At 46.1% G+C, this 19,107-nt stretch overlaps 1 protein-coding gene across 8 annotated transcripts in view; it reads right to left on the bottom strand.

Annotated features, from left to right (window-relative positions):
• The window catches only part of CHD8 (chromodomain helicase DNA binding protein 8), a 1,687,145-nt gene that overhangs the window by 1,509,179 nt on the left and 158,859 nt on the right, over window positions 1-19,107 (bottom strand). The gene's annotated exons all lie outside the window — the stretch shown is intronic.

Here is a 19,107-nt window from a genome sequence, read left to right as displayed (position 1 = left end):
TTACATCGACAAGATTCAATTTTTCAACTGAGAGCAGAAGACTGTCGAAATGTCCAAAGGAACTTCAGATGTTGAGGGAATCAGGCAACTATAGTCTTTATTACCAGAGAAGGAAATCACTAAACCCGCTTTTCATGCCACAACAGTTTAATCTATATCGCCAATTCAACCCATCTGCAGACTACAATCATGGCAACAGCAATACATTTTTTAAGCAGCAATACATTTTGAACAGCTTTTGATTTACATTCGGGAAGAACAAGGACACACATGCAGACCACACAAGCTTGGCCAGTCAACGATCAAGACTGGAGCATAAAAACTGTTGAAAAACAAGACTAGCAGGGCACTTTGGGAACCCAAAGTTGCAAACTTCATGCACCTTTCAATAGCTCTTTCTTCATATTGAAAGTTTTGATGTCAGCAATTCAGGCCTAGGCAGTTGGACAGAACTCTTACTGAAGCAGGCCCTCAACAGGTAATCTGAAAGGTCTTCCACCTGCCCACCCCCAAACACATCAGCTACTCAGGCCTCTATGTTTTGCTAGCATAGGTGGCTTGAGAAGAAGCAATTTATTGTAAATGTGTTACTGGTAACATGCCCACGAGGTTAAGGACAAACACAACAAGGCTTGGGATGAAGTGCAATTGGATGGGTAGCCCACCTTTTAGCGCAAGCAGACTATGTTGCGGTAATGAATTATTAAGATGGGGCAAGGACCCGTCTCTGCAGCCTACCAGTGTGTAAAAGCTTGTCTGGAGTAAAAGTGTGGTTAAGCCCATGTGCAGCAATTCTTCAATTAGCTTATTTGCTTCCTCTCACTTGGAAGTCCCAGGAAGGGATTAGAACATGACTAACCTCTAGCTCCAAAGTAATGTCAAATATATAGAGTAGTCGATCCAGTTATTTATGGAGACTATGGCAGGAAAGTTATTGTTTTCACTTGTAGGAGCAAAACTAGAGGTTGATAGCTGGAAGTTTTTGAATTCATAACTAGATGCATTGCTCTGGGCAACCTCTCCATACCATAGTTTTTTAACTTAACTTGCCATTAGAGAATCGGAAGATCAGAAGCATCAGGCTTTAGCCAACACACAAACGGGGCAGTCCAGCCCAAGTGCTAGCTCACACCCTTTCTGCATGAGACCATAAGCAACCCCAGACATCTTTCAGCCGCATTGGGCATAGTTTGTGAAGTGTATGTTCTGTTGATTTCTACCGTGCACCGCTTCCACCCAGAGGCAGTCTCCGGGCGCTCCGTGGCTCTGGAAGAAAAGAGGGTGGGGTGGTTTGTGAGGATAGGATGAGAGTATAGGTTCAGAACCAGGAGGAACTGCAGTCTGTTAATGTTTTGCATGTGGAAGATGGTTCAGAATGCCCAGTGCGTTGTAACCATATGGGCAACACTCTGTGCCTCTGTGACGGTGGGGTGTGGTTGTGGTTGTGCACACTGACTAGTGTCCATAAAGGATCCAGAGTCGTGGGTGGCTGTAGCTGTAAGACCATCTGGTGTCTTGGTGTGTACTTGCGTGTTGTCGATTTTATGGACTATGTGTGGTGGTTCACTGTAGGTGTGCTTCAAGCATCTCAGATGGTGGGTGTGAACATAGAATTGATTATTGGTTCATGCCTAGTGTGGCTAGCCCAAGGTCTGGAGTAGTGGCATTGGTTATGTTGGAGGAGCAGGAAGGGTAAGTGGGTTAGTAATTGTCAGTGTGTTGGAGCTTCTGGTACGACTCTTTGGTTGCGCCTGATGGCATCTACCCCGGTTCTTGGTTGTGGATCATAGGTGCATCTCACATCCTCATTAGTTGTTTATCTGAAGTTATTACCGTTGGTGCCCCTTTGCGTCCGTCATGGTCTGTTGAATAACCAGATTGAGAGTAGTTTCCTCAAGGCGATGTGTCTTCTATGGTTCTAATTTCTTTGGTCATGGTGTTCCAGAGGTTAGCAACTTGACGCAAGAATGGCGTTCCACCAAATGTCCTTTTTTTCGTAATGTTTTGCCTCCATTTGTAGATCGTTGCTGGATCTTCGGTCCCTTCTTGGCCGGTACCGGCTAATCTGGTCTTGGAGGAATTCAGCTACTTGTCTGTGCAAGGCTTTGTGGGCAATGAAAAGTGCTTTGAATTTGGTGCATTTTATTTACTAGTAACCAGTGTAGGCTTTTCAGGGCTGGCGTAGTGGTCTCTTCGGTTTAGTCTTCACAGGATCCTCCTGGCTGCTGTATTTTGCACCCTTTGGAGTTTCTTGGGGAGTCTTTCCGGCATTCCTAGGTAGAGGCTGTTTACGTAGTCAATTCTTGTGAGTATCAGGGATATATGAATGTGAGGGGTCTGAGGTAGGAGAGTAATCCTCCAAGTACTCTTCGGAGGAAGCATTTTTTGGCGATTGCGGTTTCAGGGCTAGTCCGTTGTCCATTAGTATTCCTAGGTTATTTACTACATTGGTAATCTCCAGTTGCGTTCCCATGCTGGTCGGCCAGTCCAGTTATAGGTTCCCTCAGTCTAATCCTGCGGGTGAGAGCATTATTTCTGTTTTTGCCAGGTTCAGTTTAAGGTTGTTAGTTGTCATCAAATTGTATATGTGGGTGAGGCGGTAGCTAGTTATTTTGTTCCTGGGTTTTGTTTGTTTTCACAATCAGTTGTGCGTCGTCTGCGTAGTTGTAGGCAGCAAGTCGGCGGGTTCAAATGATTTTCATCAGTGGGCAAATGTAGATGTCGAAAAGCAGAGGAGAGGCTGGATCTGTGAGGAAATCTGCATGATATATTTTTGGTGTTTGAGGTCAATGGTGGTAGGTAGTTTCTTTCGGTTAGCAATGAGGCAAGCCACTTAAAGGATAGTTCCGGGACTTTTTTTTATTGTCCCTACGGTTCGGCCATGTGTTTTTAAGCATAAATCGGTAGATCGTAGAAAACTTTCCTATGGACATTTCCCGTTTCGTGTCAACAATCGCTGCGCCTCAGCTAATGAAGTGTCGCCATGGAAATGGCAGGACGCCTCTTTCCTCAATAAGTATAAACAGACCGTTTCACAACACACAGCAGCAGATTTTCGAATCCATTCCTCTCTCTGTGTTACTTTGAATATTCTGTGACTCGTTTCTGTGCTCTGGTCAGCTACCTTCGTTGATTGTAGCCCGTGTGAACAGATACCAGTACCACCGCTATAAATTATTTTACTTTCTTTACCACACAATGGCTACAATAATGCCGTATATGTACGAGCCCGAGTACACCGAGGAAGAACTACTGGAAAGGCAAGCACGCGAAAACGATGGGGATTCGGACGGCAGTTGGGAGGACCAGTCAACGGATGAAGAGCCTGGACCATGTCGCATGGACGGCGTCTCCACCTGGTGCACGTGCAATCGGTGCGAGCTAATGCCAACTGAGGAGGAGAACTGCTGCTGCCGAGAAAACTCGGGATGTCTGGCCTACATTTCGGAAGGCGAGCCAAGTCCGCAATGCATCACTGAGCTGCCAGAGTTCAGGGAAGCCTGCCTCTCACGGACCGTGTTGAGGATGATGATGGTGCTTATGCACGAACTTCGCGGCACTGTTCGTCCGCGTAATCCGAGTAACGAGTAAGTATACTCTGGTTGTGATGTCAGTGATGCCACTACTATGTCATGGTCGTCTCCCACATATAAAATTACATCTACATATCATTCGAATGCATGTAAATTTGTTCCATATTGTGCATTTTCTAGATAGAATTTTTTTCAAAGCAGAATGACATTTTTTACCTGAATCGACAGTGATAAGAAAGTTTTGTCATTTTAATGAGTTTATTGAGAGACTTATTGTTGACGTCCTAGATAGGCACATAAATGGAGTTGTGAACGAACCTGTGCAGGTGACAACTGCATTGCCACCCAACATTGCCTCTGTTCCATGTCCACCTAAAGAAGAGCTCATTGAGAAATACACATCACGGTTTAAATGATTGTAATTTGATTGTCTGTTCTCTCGAGTCTCCTCATGTCGCAGGCCCATTGAATAGGTTTATCTATCCAACCTTGTTCATTTGCGCATTAAATTAAACCAAACAGTAATATAAATGATTTTTCCAAAAATATAGAATGTCTCCGTATTTATGGTTATGTGGGGCTGCAAAGCACGCAGACAAAATGCAAAGATGGAGTGTAAATTTCAAGTCCTGTAAGACGGCCTTACACTGAATGTAGCTAACTAGGAATGTGTGTTCGTTCAAAGTGAAGGTCAGCTGCTTTGATTTTTTCTCGGGTGCCAGAATGGCCCACGACTCAGTATAAGGTTCTATTGTTATTTGACCTTGACAGGCCGGGACCACGTAAGAAACGATAATGAATATAATTTCAGAAACGAAAGCCATTTCATGTTCGTTCATTAGAAGAAATAAAACGTCGGCATAGAAGGAGTGGTATTTCGGGGCTGCCCTACGCACAGACAATAGAAAATGCAAATATAATGTAAGTAACTCTTTAGATGAGTTTATACCGCAATTTAATTACTATACAGTAGCTTTAAAGACGGGTTAAGTTGTACTTGTTCATTCTATGTGGCATATTGTTTTGTACCGCGCACTATCTTGGGGAGAACCGCCTGCTTTTACGGAAGCACCTCAAAACCTTCCTCTTTGCTTCTGCTTTCTCTCTCCCTCTCCCCTGCTACAACTGGTCCACTGTCTGCGACCTCGGTCCTGGGCCCTTCCACTCTCCACCTGCACTCCCTGTCAACCCCTGCACTGGGGGACTGTCTCAGTATCCTACAGCCCCCCCCCCTTGACGTATAAAACCCAGTTGCACTGTCCTAGCTATGAAATAATTTCCAGACATAATATATAAAATGAATAATTTTAATAAAGATCTGATGGTGAGACTAATTTCCTTTTTTTATGTTTTTCAAATAGATACATCGTCCATTATTGTCTGTGTCACGAGTACCAGACACCGGCGGATGGGTTTTTTAACCGCCAGTTGCTTCTCCGCGTGAACAACGTTAGCACCCTGACCATTTTGTGGGACGATCGCCAAGTACAAGTATGCCCTTATGCGGTACTAACGGCTAGATGCAACATACAGACCGTTGTGGTGGCCTAGTGCCTCGTTGTTGGAACAGCCATGCGATTATCAGTGCGACCGAAGAGCTTATTTTATCGTAAACCAACACCCTGTCTACTGCACACGAACATCGCTTGCCTCAAGACGAAATATTTTGGATCGAGAGCAAATAAAAATTCATTGATCTAAGACCCTGTGTACAGCAAAGGAACATCGTGTGCCTCGAAACGAACTTTTTGGAACGTGAGCAAATAAAAATGCAAATCGCTGAATATTCTCAAAACATTTGATGTCAAATAAATGTACTTTACCAAATTTACAATCTTGCGGTTTAATTTAAAAGTACAGTTTCATATTCCCAATTGTGGCGCGCTGTGTTGTGTGAGCTCATCTGTGTTGATTTCCTGGTTCTGTGTGGAGTCGCGTAGAAGACGCCTGGGCGCGTTTGCCTAGGCAGCACAGTCACGTCACGGATAGAGGCGGGGAATATGAATGTTTTGATCAAGTCTGTTTCAGGGGCGGGGGATTTATTTAGTGCCGCAAAAGCAGGTGAGCCAGGGCGATGGGGGGAAATGATAGGATCATCATAAAATGGCGGATGTTTTCGAGTGCGTTAATGGACGAAAAGTCGGGTAAGGTCCATAGGAAAGTTTTCTACGATCTACCGATTTATGCTTAAAAACACATGGCCGAACCGTAGGGACAATAAAAAAAAAAGTCCCGGAACTATCCTTTAAGTATGGATTCGTCTATGCCACATTCCATCAATCTTGATATTAGTGTTACATGGTCGATTGTTTCAAATGCTGCCGATGTGTTCTGTAGTATGAGGGATGATTGGGCAGCTTCTACGTTTATTTTCAGGTCGTCCCATATTGATAGGCATGAGGATTCTGTTCCTCATTGGTCGGATGGCAACTTTGGACCGGTCGAGTATTCCATTTGTTTTGACGTATTTAAGTAGGATCCTGTACACATGGTTCTCCAGGATCTTTGCCGGGTAGGGAAGGTTGGATATCGGTCTCTAGTTGCTTGGGTCTTCTGCGCTTTAATTCCCTTTTTATCAGTGGTTTCATATGTGATGATTTTAAGGCGGACGGTACTATTCCTCTTTTGAGTGATATTCATTAGGTTCCAGAAGGGAGTTGCTGGGGTTCTGTGGTTGAGGATTCCTTTGAAGATGTCAGGGGACAGGGGCACCGTGGGGTTTTGATTTCTTTATTTATATCCTGCAAGGTTGGTGTCCTTCATAAGCGTGGCAAAGGTTTCTTCTGCGATTGGTTCTATAGGAAGGCGAGTTTTGATGTAGTCCGTTTCGCCTGGTGTCCGTGGTCCGGCAGTTGTGGTTGTGTTTGCCTGGGCTGTGTCATCTACTGGATTATGTATTTTTTAACTCAGGTGGTTGATCATGTGGTCAGAAAGGGCTTGTGTCGGGATGGTGGAATTCTTGCAGGGTGAGGTTTTTGTTCCCACCTCTGATGATTTTGAAGGAGTTTTCTGTGGATTGTTTGCCGAGTCCATTCTTGTGGTGTAATTGTTTTTCTTTTTGCTTTGAGGACTGTTGATTTGTACAGTTTGAGCTGTCTTTGGTAATTTATTTGGTCTTGTCGGTTGGAGGGTTCTCTCCATTTCCCATTTTGCGTTTTTTTGTTGTTGACTTTTTTCAGTTCTTCTTTGAACCATTTTGCTGCCAGTTTTTTTTTGTGTCGCTTTGAATGTTTTTGCTGGTGCCAGCTGGTCTAGGGACATTGTAATCCACCTGTTGAGTGAGTTTTCTGCTGGGTCTACAGATGTTTCACTGGGTTCTGTTATGCTTGGGAGGGTCGAATCTAGGTTTGTTAGGGCTTCCAAGTTTAGGTTCTTCCAGTTGCTTTTCTTGCTCGCATGGAGACTGCTTTCCGGCCGGTAGGCGGGATTAGGATGTGATGTAGAATGTTATCAACTAGTGGTCTCGCGATATCTTCGGTGTAGGTGATGCAGAAGTGCATGGTCCTTCTCTGCAGAAAATTGCATCCAGGGTGTGTCCAGCGTTGCGGGTGGATCCATTTACTATTTGTTACTGAGTGAGTTTGCTGTGTATTCGTTTTCTTTTTAAAACCAGATGTTCAAGTCTCCCAGTACGACTAGGTGGTCATGGTAGGTTGATAAAATGACGGCTGTGTCCGCTAATTTTGGTGCAATGTTGTGGTTGTAAGATGGTCTGTAGATGAGGAGGAAAACTATGTTGGTTTGGTCATTGAGTTCCATCATAACGAAGAGGGATTCACAGTCTTGTACGTCGGTTGTGATTAGTGGAGATGCTCGGATGTGTTCTTGGTGTATTTCAGTCAATATGTTTATTCGGATCAAATAACCCATCAGACACACAAAAATATCAACACAAAGCATATCCAAAATTTGCCATGTCTTCTAACTTACAAAATACAGTGTCCATATCCAAAAAGACAAATTTAAAACATTACGCCACCCAAAAAGTTATAAAACCGTCTCCTCTTCGGTTTTCTCTGTTGGCATGTATTAGTTTAAAGTTGTCCAATATGGCTTCATTCACAATGCCTTTGTAGTTGTCTGATAACCAAGTTTCCGCAAGAAAGAGCACATTTGCACGTTCCACCTTCGCTTAGGTCATGGATTTCTATTGAGTGTTTTGTCATGGATCTAACGTTAATAAGGCTGCAATGTAGTTTGCTTGATTTTGCTTTCGGATGTTGTTTATATTGTTGGTTCGGTGTGTTGTCAGTGAGGTTTCCGTCAATGGTGGTGCTCTCCTGGTTGTGTCTGCTGGGAGGTGGCGTTATTTGGTGGTCAATCTCTTCATTGAGTAGACTGATTAGGTTGATGGTAGGGTTGTTTGGTTTTAGTTCATTCCGGCTGGTGAATTGTACTGGTACCCGTCTGTTGTCCCAGTCTTTAGTAATGTAAAGCATGTAGAGGGTAATGATTCCAGTTTGGGTATCATCCACGTTATAATTCAGGTTTGGGTGGTTTATCAATTGTGTTACATTTGGCATCCAAGTGGGGTCTATATTGGTAATGCTTCTTGCCTGCCGGTTTGTTGTTGCTGGTCCATCTTTACTTACCAAGCAAGTCGTATGTGGTGAGGCAGCGAGCGACGTAGTTAGTCTATGCATGTGTCCTCCAGCCATCTGGCTTGTTCTTTACCCAGTTTTTGGGAGTTGTGGGATTTTGCTGTTCGGCACTTTCCTGCATGGTTGTGGTTTCCTTATTTCTGTTGTCCATTCTGGCTTTTGTCTTTCTTGTGGTGAGGGATGGTGCTTTGGTTGTGGGCTGTATCGATTTGAGTGTGTTTGCTCTTTGGATTGGTGCGTTTCCTGGCCCTTGGGGTTCAGCTTTTGCCGTTTGTGGTTAGTTGTTGCTTGTAATTGGTGAGGTTGTTGAACCAGGGGTTGTAGACCCTTGTGGTTCGGTCATTTGCTGGCATTTCCTTTCTGGCTCCAATCTGTTATATTTTTCTTTTTTGGTGTTTATCTTCGGGGTCCTTGTATTGATATGTGGCAAGAGGGCAGGTTGTGCATCTAGCCAATCATTGAGGTGGTAAAGACCTGGTGGTTCACATGGAGGGGGGGGGGGGGGGTGTTGGGATGGGGACACTGCCGATGGGGTGGGGGACTACCTAGATTTCGGGTGTTTTGCTAGGTGGTGAGCTGAGTTATGTGAAACCCACGGTGGGTGGAGGTGTCTAGGGTGGAGACAAGGCAGTTACTCAAAAGGGCACCTGTACCATAGCTACCAGGGGTTGTGGCAGAGCCCGAACTGGGCACAGCAGCAGTACTTAGCTTGGGGACGCCTGGTAAGTGGGTGAAAGCCTAGGATTGCAGTCACTCCTGTAAATGCATTGATGCCTAGCTTTGTGGTACCTTGCACGTGGGGGAGAAGCTTAGATTTGAGGGCACCGCAGCAATGCCAGGTATGGCTAACACAGTTGGCCTAGATCCCAAATATGGCCAACCACAATGTGGCTATCTCAAATCTCTTAACACCTAGATTTGGGACACCTAAATACAGGGAGAAGGGCCCAAAACTGGGACACACCAATACGTGCAGCAACCCTAGATTTGGGACACCCGGATAGGTGGAGAATGGCCCAGAAGAACAAATTACTTACCCATGGTAACGTTCTTTCGACTGGATGTTATCTTTGATAATTCCCAATATCCAGCTTGCTACCTCAAAACATTCAGTAGAGGGCACTGTGCGGCGATGCCTGGTCGAGTCGATGTCCCTCAGATGCCTCCGTCTTGACGTCGATATCACAGGTTTAAGTAGCTCGCGCAGCGCCGGTTGCACAGTTCCCTTCAGAAGAGCAAAGCACTGTCTTGAGTTAGACGGTTAATCCCCTTGAGAGCGCAGACTAACCACAAGGGAAGTTTTACTGCGGGGTAGGATGGGAGGGACAATAAGGAATACGTGGGAATAACATCCAGTCGAAAGAACTTTACCATGGGTAAGTAACTTGTTCTTCGAATGGATTGAGTCCTCCCATGTCTTCCTCATCTTTGATACGCTCCCAAAGCAGTTACATTATTCGGAGGAGGGAGTAAAATTGAAGTCATCAAGAACGGACAGAATGCAGTACTGTCTTTCCAAAAACAGACTCTTGGCTAGTGGAGGAATCCAGAATGTTATTGGGGTGTGCAGACGACCATGTGGCAGCAGAACAAATATCCTTTATTGGCACTCCCCTCTACAAAGCAGACGAAGTTGCGATACCCCTGGTCGAGTGAGCCCTTGGATGTTCTGGGTGGTCTTTACCGGCCAGTCTAACATTCTGAAATTATTAAAATAATCCATCTAGAGATGGTTTGTTTGGTGATGGCTAGACCCAGCTTATGACCTGTATAGCCCACAAACAACTGATCATTCCATCTCAGTTTTGCCAATCCGGCAATGTAGAAACTCAGTGCACGCCTAGGGTCAAGTCTGTGAAGCCTTTCTTCCTCTTTCCCTGGGTGTGGCGGAAAGATAAAAGGATGGTAAGGTTATTTTCTGAGTGATGTGAAATTCGGAAACAACCTTAGGGAGAAAGTTAAGCTTCACTTTCAATACCACTCTGCCTTTATGAAAAACAGTATGAGGCGGCTTCGGGCAGGTGTTCTATCCACTAAGAAAACTGTTTAAGATACTAAGTCTTTACGGGCAAGAATGAAGAGGCTCAAAAGGAGCACCCATTAGAACGTTTTAAAACCAAATTGAGATCCCATAGTGGGACCTGAAAGGGAGTCGAATAAACAGTTAATCCTTTTAAGAATTTAATTACTAGAGGAATCTTAAAATAGGAGACTTCCTCTGCAGATCGTTTGAAGATGGAAAGTGCTGCTAGATAACCTTTGACAGTACCAATCTGGAGTCCCAGATTAGCCAAGTGCAAAAGAAAAGATAACACCATGGGTGTATTGCATGAGAAAGGGTCAACATTCTCATCTCTACACCAGCTGCAGGTTTGGAGGGTCAGAGGTTGAAGCTCTGTACTTGGCTGTTAGCCTCTTATTCACTGCCGGGACAACCTCTGGTGTTTCCCAGTTGTAAGTTAACCTCCTCTGCAGAGCCTTATGAAATGGGACAATAGGGTCTTCCCATTTTCCTTTATCCAGTATGTCCGTGAAATCGTCCTGTTCGAAAACCGGGGTGGGCCTGGACCATCCCATGTATTCCATTACTCTAGTCATGAGTCGTCTATAGATGACCTCAGCATGATCTCCTGGATCTGCCTTACTAAATTCGATTTCAGGGGAAGTGTCAATACCACTTGCCTCAGGCAGAGAGCCCTGCAGGTTCTTTATACGAGACTCTTCCGATATGAGTACCTCTGGTACAAAAGGTGTCCCATATTCGAGACCGAATGGTCTTTCCTCCTCAGATGACTCTTCTGCATGGTCATAAATTGAAGTAAGTTTTAAATTAATCTGAACGAGGTTGTGGTGTATAAATCTTCTCAAAACAACTAGGTGCTATAGACATCATAATGGGAGTGGACAGTGTCGAAATAGTCTAGGTTGACGTCTTCGACAAAATTGTCGATGGTTAGGAAGTTTTCTCCAAAGCCGCCGATATCTTACTCGAAGACAGTGTAGGAGGAGTTGGGATATACGGCATCAAGGAGGTCGACACTCATGGCGTCGATGGCTTCTCCCTCAATTTTGGCATCGAGGGCATAGACGACGCACCTGTTGGGCTTGCCGGATGGGTTTCTTTCAGCATCAATGACAATTTTTTTGTGTTTCATGGAGACTTTCTCTCGAATCGAGGGATGAGTTCGCTTTCAAAGAGTTTCCGCAGCTGGGTTTGAGGACTCGTGGCTTCTGTGCTTCCCAGGTGTTTTGTCTGGGGTATCGCCTCTAGGTGTTTGAGGGGGGCAAGGCCACGTTCTTGAACACCATCATACTCACTCTGAATTCCTCCCTTTGTGCCGGGGTACTATGTTTTGAGATACAAACTACCCTTTGGGGTGAACTAGAGGAAGTGGACGGCGATCTATGGTGCCTCTTTTTGCCATGTCTCGAAAACTAGGAACAATGCGACACATTTTGTGAACGGGAGCATTTAGGTTTTTTATGACGAGGAGACGAAGGCCTTGAATTGTCCGATGTTTTACGTTTGGACGTGTTAATAGATTTTCTTTTAAGGCCTACTTCTCTCCAACTTCACTCTGCGCTCCCTCAGGGGCTTGGCCGTCATCAACATGCATTCGTCACACTCCGAACACGGATGTTCTGACCCTAGACACCAGAGGCAAATCCTGTGTGGGTCAGTCATGGATATTTTAGCACTGCAGTCGCAGCACTTTTCAAATTCAGACTGAGGAGTCGACAGAGCCGATGAGGAAGCCATCTTGTCGAAAACTCAAAGATTTTTCTCAGGAATCTCGAAGAATCAGACAGAACCAAGCATTAAGCTACCAAAGCTGCGAAGCGCGGAAAAACAGAACTGAGCAACGGGCACTGCGAGCTAACTATGCCTGTGATGACGTTGACGTCAAGACAGAGGCCTCTGAGGGACATTGACTAGACCAGGCATCGACGCACAGTGCCCTCTACTGAAAAAAAATACATTCGGAGGCAGCAAGCTGGATATTGGGAAATATCAAAGATAAGGAATACATAGGAGGGCATAATCAATTTGAATGGGGGCACAATAGTGGTGCAGCCAGGTTTCTGTTATGGCGATAAAGTTGAAGTCTTTAGTGGTAAAGTATGATATGTGCAGAGTGTGTGCTGGGAGGGAATCTGGCGTTGATCAGGGCTCCCCTGAGGGGTGCAGATGTGTTACCGTCTGTGTCCCTGTTGAGTGTCAACATTTTTAGTTGGAGAAGGTAGTCTCATCGGCACTGTTAATTGATTTTTCTTGATTGGGCTCTGCAGGGCTGTAACAGTTGGTGCCACTAAGTTAGTTGTAAGTGTACTCTAATGAGTTTGGCTGCCAGGGGAGTGAGTAGCTGTGAATTGGTTTGGGCTCCTGGTGTAATTTTTTGTCCTATACCCAAGTCTTTAGTTTCTCTGTCGAATAGTAAAGGAGGAGGTTCCTATGGAGTCGTTGTGCTGCTTAAGCAAAGTTAGGCATGAAGGTGGGTTGGAAGTGGGGGAGGGGAATACTTTGGTGGTAGTGTTCAAGGTGAGATTATTGCAGCTTTTGAACTGCAGCATTTGGGGGAGGAATGAGAAGGGCCGAATGCAGTCAGTTTAGGCGTGCTTTGGCCATGCCTAGAGTAAAAGGCACCTGGACCGGTGACAAAGCTTTGGGCTGAGCAGGTGGCATGTCACCACCGTATGATTAGGTGGTAGGTTATCAAGAGGAGTGTAGTACAGTGGATTTAAACCAATGATATTACCTGAGCACAGAAGGTGCCACGCACTAAGATGAGTTAACAACCGTAAAGGTCTATGTATAGGTGCGTTTGACCAGCATGCTTATTGTGTAGCCAGGCACAGGTTGGCCAGAGGGCATAGGGAAAGTAGCAAGGCAAGGTTGCTCCGTCTTATGCCAGTTAGCTGAATACGAAACTTAATATTTTTCCTCGAAAGGACTAGGTAGTAGATGCAATGCCTGATGTAGGAGAGGTTAAATGTGGCACAAAGAAAATCTTATAGACTGGCTGAATGCAGCAATATCGTTTTTCAAAGAGAGGCTAAAATGCAGATCTTAGGGACTGGGTAAATACGGCACAGTATAGTTTTTCAAAAAGAAGCTAAATGCAGTACAATACAGATCTTCGAGATAGGCTAAAAGCGGTACAATATAGTTTGGCACGATATGGCTGACTGACAAAACTTGGCTAAATGCAAGATGGGGCTGACTGACACAACCTGGCTAAATGCTCCTGGCTGGACGCCCCTAGGGTGTTCAGAAGGGATGACACATGCCCTCATATCGTCCCTGGTGTTGATGGGATGAGGAAATGTTCTTCTTGATTGGTGTTGCGTTTCCAGAGGAGCCTCTTGTGGCCTTCAGTTGGAGAGATGGCTGATCCAAGATGGCCGCAGGAACTTGCGTGACAAAACCAGCTCCACCTTTTAAAGCCAAAAAGAATTCGAGCTTCCGCTATCCTACTCCACAAAACCGCACAGGACCAACATTTGGTGCTTTTTATGCACCACTGTCCAAGGAGACATTTGGGCTATCACAGGAGCACAAATAAAAAAAAAATGTTCCAGTGGCACTTCTGAAGTGGAAGAAAGTATAGGGGTCCCATAAATGGGACAGCAAAACCCATAAACATGGAAATCTGATCCAACAGCTACCAAGACAGACTGCAGGAAAAGCAGGTTTTATCTAGAAAAGGTGCAAGAGGAGATAACATTCACGGGCAAATATGTTGAGCATTAACTGTCTTTCAGAGACGGTTATCCTAAGGGACCACGTGTGTCCAAGGTACTTTAATTGGACCAACAGGTGTCTAGTTCAAAAGGCCATTAGACTGGATATGCATGTATAATCTTTAGAGTAAAGCAGAACCGATTGGTCGTTTTCAAATGGTCCAATGTTATTCTAAGGGCGAAGATGGATAATCTGCTGAATGGGCTAGGCCAGGAGGGCGGGATGAAGATCTTGGAGAGAATGAGTGGACCGTAAACATTAGGTCCAGTCAGGAAAAAAAGCAGATTTCAAAATTGCAGAGTGGTGGTGCATACTCTGCTAAAATCCAAGTCGAGGTTTCCAGCCAGAAATGTCAAGTCTGCAATAGAAGAGACACTCAATCCCATACCCGCCCGAGCTAAGAAAACTGAATCATGAACCTAGATAACATTGGTGGACCCTGACCCCAAATACAGAGTGGATATGTCGAAGGAGTGATGTTTTTGAGAGTGCAGTAAACTTATCCCGGGTTAGAATGTCGCTATATGGAAGAAAAGCTCAAGGGTAAGATACTATGTCACTGCGTGAGAAGAACGGAACCAGGGCCCTGCTACACTAGTCCAAGTGACAATAAAAATCTCCAACACCTGCGCCAAGCCTCTGAAGGAAAAGGGTGCACCCGTTCTTGCAACAGAAGACTGGCAGCATAAATGCTTAAGACTGTATGGATACATTGGTCTCGCAAGATCCAGAAGAGAGGTTGACATTCAGTACATCTAATAGATGGAATAGCAGAGGTTTGAAGTCAGTTTCAATGGTCTGTTAAATGCAGCTGGTCTGTTAAGTCATCTGCTAAGTCTTTCTTAAAAAGGTGCTTTGGGAACAAATTACAGACATTTATAATGTGTAGGTGCTCTATGTTTATCCCTAAACAGTTGGGGTGGCAGCCCCAATGTGTAATGTAACTCGCATATACACTATTCGAGCCTTCAACGGTTGTGTTACATTAGCCCACCACACTGGATGACCCGCCAGAGTAAAATTCTTTTAGTCTGTGCTGTGAGCGCTTAACCTCGTGACATGGCGTCACTTTCAAGAACCACTCTAAGGCCTTAAATTAGCTTTAAGTGTTTTTAGTTGAGATTTTACAGAAATCGTAGGATGGGTTGATTGTGCCACAGATCGCAGAGCAAACGGGTGTCTTGAGCAATGTGGAGCTTGGGCTGCCCATCACTCTCCTTTCGTACTGGTTTCTCCCCTCCGCCCCCCTCCCTCCCTAGCCCAGGCGTCTAACTGGGATTAGTGCTAGCGCTCAGAGACACCCATTTGCCTCTTTCTTCCTTTGGCTACATATGTTCTCCGTTTCAATGGCTACCCAATCTACTAGTTCCTCTCCTATCCCTGCTGAATATTCTAGGGGATATCAGGATGTTGCCTCCTTCCACACAGTCTCAACGGCTCGTCATGCACTATTTCAATCGACACTCTCGTACTCCGCTTACCAAGAGGTTCTCTTCCCCTGGAAGCTACCATCTTTCCGATTTAACACTCCACTTCCTACCTCCACCATGCGAGATTACCTTTGTTTCCACATCTCACTTCCTACTCTTTATACTTTTCTACTCACTAATGCCAACACCTTCAACTACCGCCTTAGGACTCCCTCAAAGCTAACCACTCCCTCCTTCCCACAGCTACGCCTCTCCGCTCTTCAACTACTCCTGCACTAGAATCACCTCTCACTATTACTACTTCTCTTTACGACTTAAACTACATTTCCCCTGCTATTGCTACTAGTACTACTACCTCTTTTACCACTACTGCTTGTCCCATCTCTCTATTCTCACACTCGGTGGTCAGTCATCATTTTGAAAAAATAAATTCGAAAGACAGTCGAAACAATAATATCGAAAAAAAAAATATCGATTATTTTGGAAATTATCACTATAAACCCTCACTCTACATCGGCCACTACCGCTTACTACTAGCGCTTCACTCCCTCCACCCACTACACCTACTCTCTACTCCTACTCTACCACTACCAGACTTGTACCCAGGAACAACCACTCCTTACACCTAAGCACAACCAATCCACAGACAGCCCCCCTCTCCAATAACCTTCAACGCTCTCCTCCTTTGTCTTTCAGATGTCCTCCTCGACCTCCAGTCCTCAGCCAACTACAACCCACACTTTGCTATCCGCAAGCTCACCTTTAAATATTCACCTTACCCTCCGAGCTTTGGAAAAATTGCCCTGACCATTTATCTGTTTTTTGAGTGGTGTGACCGGGGTAGGGGTGGCTCAAAAAGGTGCTTGTAAGCCCCCACTCCCTTTTCCACACAGCTCTGCCGCATTTCTTACATGAGCAACAGGGAGGCTCATAGGGAACTGATGTTCCCTTTTGAAAGGCTTCCTTGCAGGCCAACTTTTAGCAAAATTAATTCCCGGATAGGATACTAGATATTCCCTCCTTATGCATGGGCTCCAGCTGGTGCTGTCCACGTTACTCTGCTGCTTCACTGCCACACAATGGATGTCTTCCAGCTGCTAGCTTCCCCCGTCTGTTCCAGTGCTCCATGGGTCGCCTGGCCTGGCTCAGCCTCTTGGCCTGGCTTCTCCAGATCTCACTGCTGCCTTAGCCTGGCACCCTCCTCGCTGCTCTGGATCCACACTGCAACTTTGAAGCGCTGCCTTGCCCGCAGGTGAGGCGGGAAAGGCATGAGGCCTGCCGCGGGCACACTGCAGGGGTGTTTGGGGGTCAAGCCCCCACTATCCCCACCACACCTGGGCCAAATCAAAGGACTGGTCACACTTCAGATCTCTTGGGCGGCTCTCAGAGGAATATAGGAATCAGTAATGGAAGGGTGTAGAAGGAGTGTCACAATGTTGGCATGTTGGTTGGCAAAGACTTGAGCGCAAAAAGGAAAAGGAAACCTATCTTGCCCTATTTCTAAGAGGGGTTTCCCTGCCTCAACTAAATATACGAGTCAAAATGTCCAAAATAAAGAGTCCACAGTCCTGTGTCAGAAACACATTTCATTAAATACTAAAGTAGTGGTAAATCTCCAAGCGCGAGACCGTCCTGAGGGAATGCCTCCCTTCCCCAGGCTGCAATCACGTTTCGAGAAAAACACAAAGTTCTGTGTTTAAAGGTTCTCTAACCACAGTTCCATGAAACCTCATTCTTTGACCACAGTTGTCTTCACTGTAGGGTTCTTCCAGGCTAGTCTTCAGGGTTAAGGACCTCATTTCGCTGGTCCTTCAAGTACCACTTTCCTTAATCCACTCAATCGGGGGGTGGGGTGAGCTCTCCCTAACACTTCAGGTTTTGGTAGGTTAACACTTGGATGGAGAGTGTCGCCCCTTAATGTTTCCCTTCCCCTAGCCTTTCTCAAGCTTCTGGACAGCCCTGGTTCACGAACCTCCCAGGGACTGGATCTGCTTCACTGTTCACTTTCCTCGTGTGGGTCCCAGACCCTCATTTGTTTCCTTCTTCGATATGGTAAGTCATTTATAACGCGCCTGCACTGAAGTGTTTCAAGGCACGACAACACAAGGGAGGGAAGAGAGGGAGGACAAGAAAACCTATCTTACTAGGTCTTGTGTCATTCAGCTTGTGCAAGTGTAACAATGCAAAGCGCAGGGGGAAGGGAGAGGGGTAGAGGGAGCGGAAAGTGCAAACAGATCAACATTGCTCCGAGTAAGGTGAACTGAGTCACAGGAGCAAGTGAAGCAATAGTCTCTTCAGGGGCCTTTTGTGCCATCTTTGCCTTGAAACAAGGAACCACAGCAGAGCCGGTACTGGCAGATCTAGGGTGTTCACTAGACACCTTAGGGACTGGCCCAGAATTAGCCTCTACTGAAGGATCCTCGGCAGAGCAGATACTGAAAGGCGCGTGATGCGGGACCACCTTCTTTGCCCCTCAACAGAACTGGTATCAACACAGCCGTGCGTGTGAGAAAGGCTAAGGGATATACCTTACAGCCAAGACCCTCAATGAGGGACCCTCAATTCTGTTGGTGTCCGATTTAGCCCCAAGAAGGGGAACCTCAGGTTTAACCACGGTATGTATAGCCACCTCAAAGGGGCCTTGAGCGGAGACTCTGTGTGATTAGCTCCCGATGCGGAAGCCTCAGGGCGAACCCTGGTATCCAGAGCCACGGAAGAACTGGGCCCAACCTTACTTCCCAAACGGGGAACCTTGGAAGAAGATCCAGTTTTGGCAGACCCGCTGCGGGGCCCTCAGAGGAGTCTCTGGTGCGCCTCGCCAAGATGAAACAAAAAGGGAGAACTGCAGATATGTTCGATGCGGGCTCCAAATCAGAACGTGCATGTACTCCTCCTGGAGGTCTATCACGCTGAGCCAATCGCCCTTCTGAAGAGAGGACTTTATTTGGCAAAGTGCAATTATCTTGAATTTCTCTTGGGGAAGATACAGATTGAACTGGGAAAGCTTGAGGATAGTGTCCAGGCCAGCACGGTTGGGTTTGGGCACTGAAGAGACGGGAGTAGTAGCCCTCCCCTTGCTCCCTGAGGGGAAACAGGCTCCACTGCTCTGAGTTTCTGTACCCCGGCTCCGAGGGAGGGTGACCCGGTCTGCTGGGAGGGTGGCAGGGTGGGGGTAAGTGGGAGGCGCAAGCGGAAGCCCACCCAAGCGATAGACAAAACCCACCGGTCTTCAGTGATGGTCTGCCAGGCCTCCAGATGAGACGAAATTAGTCTTCCCACCCGAGTCTTGTGTGACTGACAAAAAATATCATTTGGATGATTTGTCGGCAGGGAGACTACCTGTCCCTGGAGAGGAGGCTGATGGCTGAGAGAAAAACCAGCCACCCTGCCTTTGTTGCTTACAGCAGTGCTGAAACCCCCTGAACCCAGAAAAGGACAGAGTTTGGGACCCCAGACCTCCGTGTATAAGGGACCTTAGCTGGAGCTTTCACCAGGACCGATACAGACTTGGCGGTTTGAGTACTCGCCTTAGTCTTCACGAGTTCCTCATCTGTAGAAGAATGGAACAACTCCTTACCATCAAAAGGAATGACCAGCACTTTGTCCTGCACTTCCTTTGAGAACTGTCGCATGGAGCCACGCTTGGCGGGAGATGTCAACCTAGACCATAAAGCCTCGAGCGGAGGTATCTATGTGGTGTGCCTCAGCCTCCAGCAGATCCTGTGACAACACTCGGTCGTCCGACAAACCAGCGTTTAAGTAGTCTAGCCTATCCACAGGAATACATTCCGGAAATCGGC

Source organism: Ambystoma mexicanum, chromosome 13 (assembly GCF_040938575.1).
Source record: "Ambystoma mexicanum isolate Mex_15411 chromosome 13, UKY_AmexF1_1, whole genome shotgun sequence".
NCBI classification, from domain to species: domain Eukaryota; kingdom Metazoa; phylum Chordata; class Amphibia; order Caudata; family Ambystomatidae; genus Ambystoma; species Ambystoma mexicanum.
The sequence above is the reverse complement of the archived record's forward strand: the minus strand, read 5'-3'. Positions and strand labels throughout refer to the sequence as shown.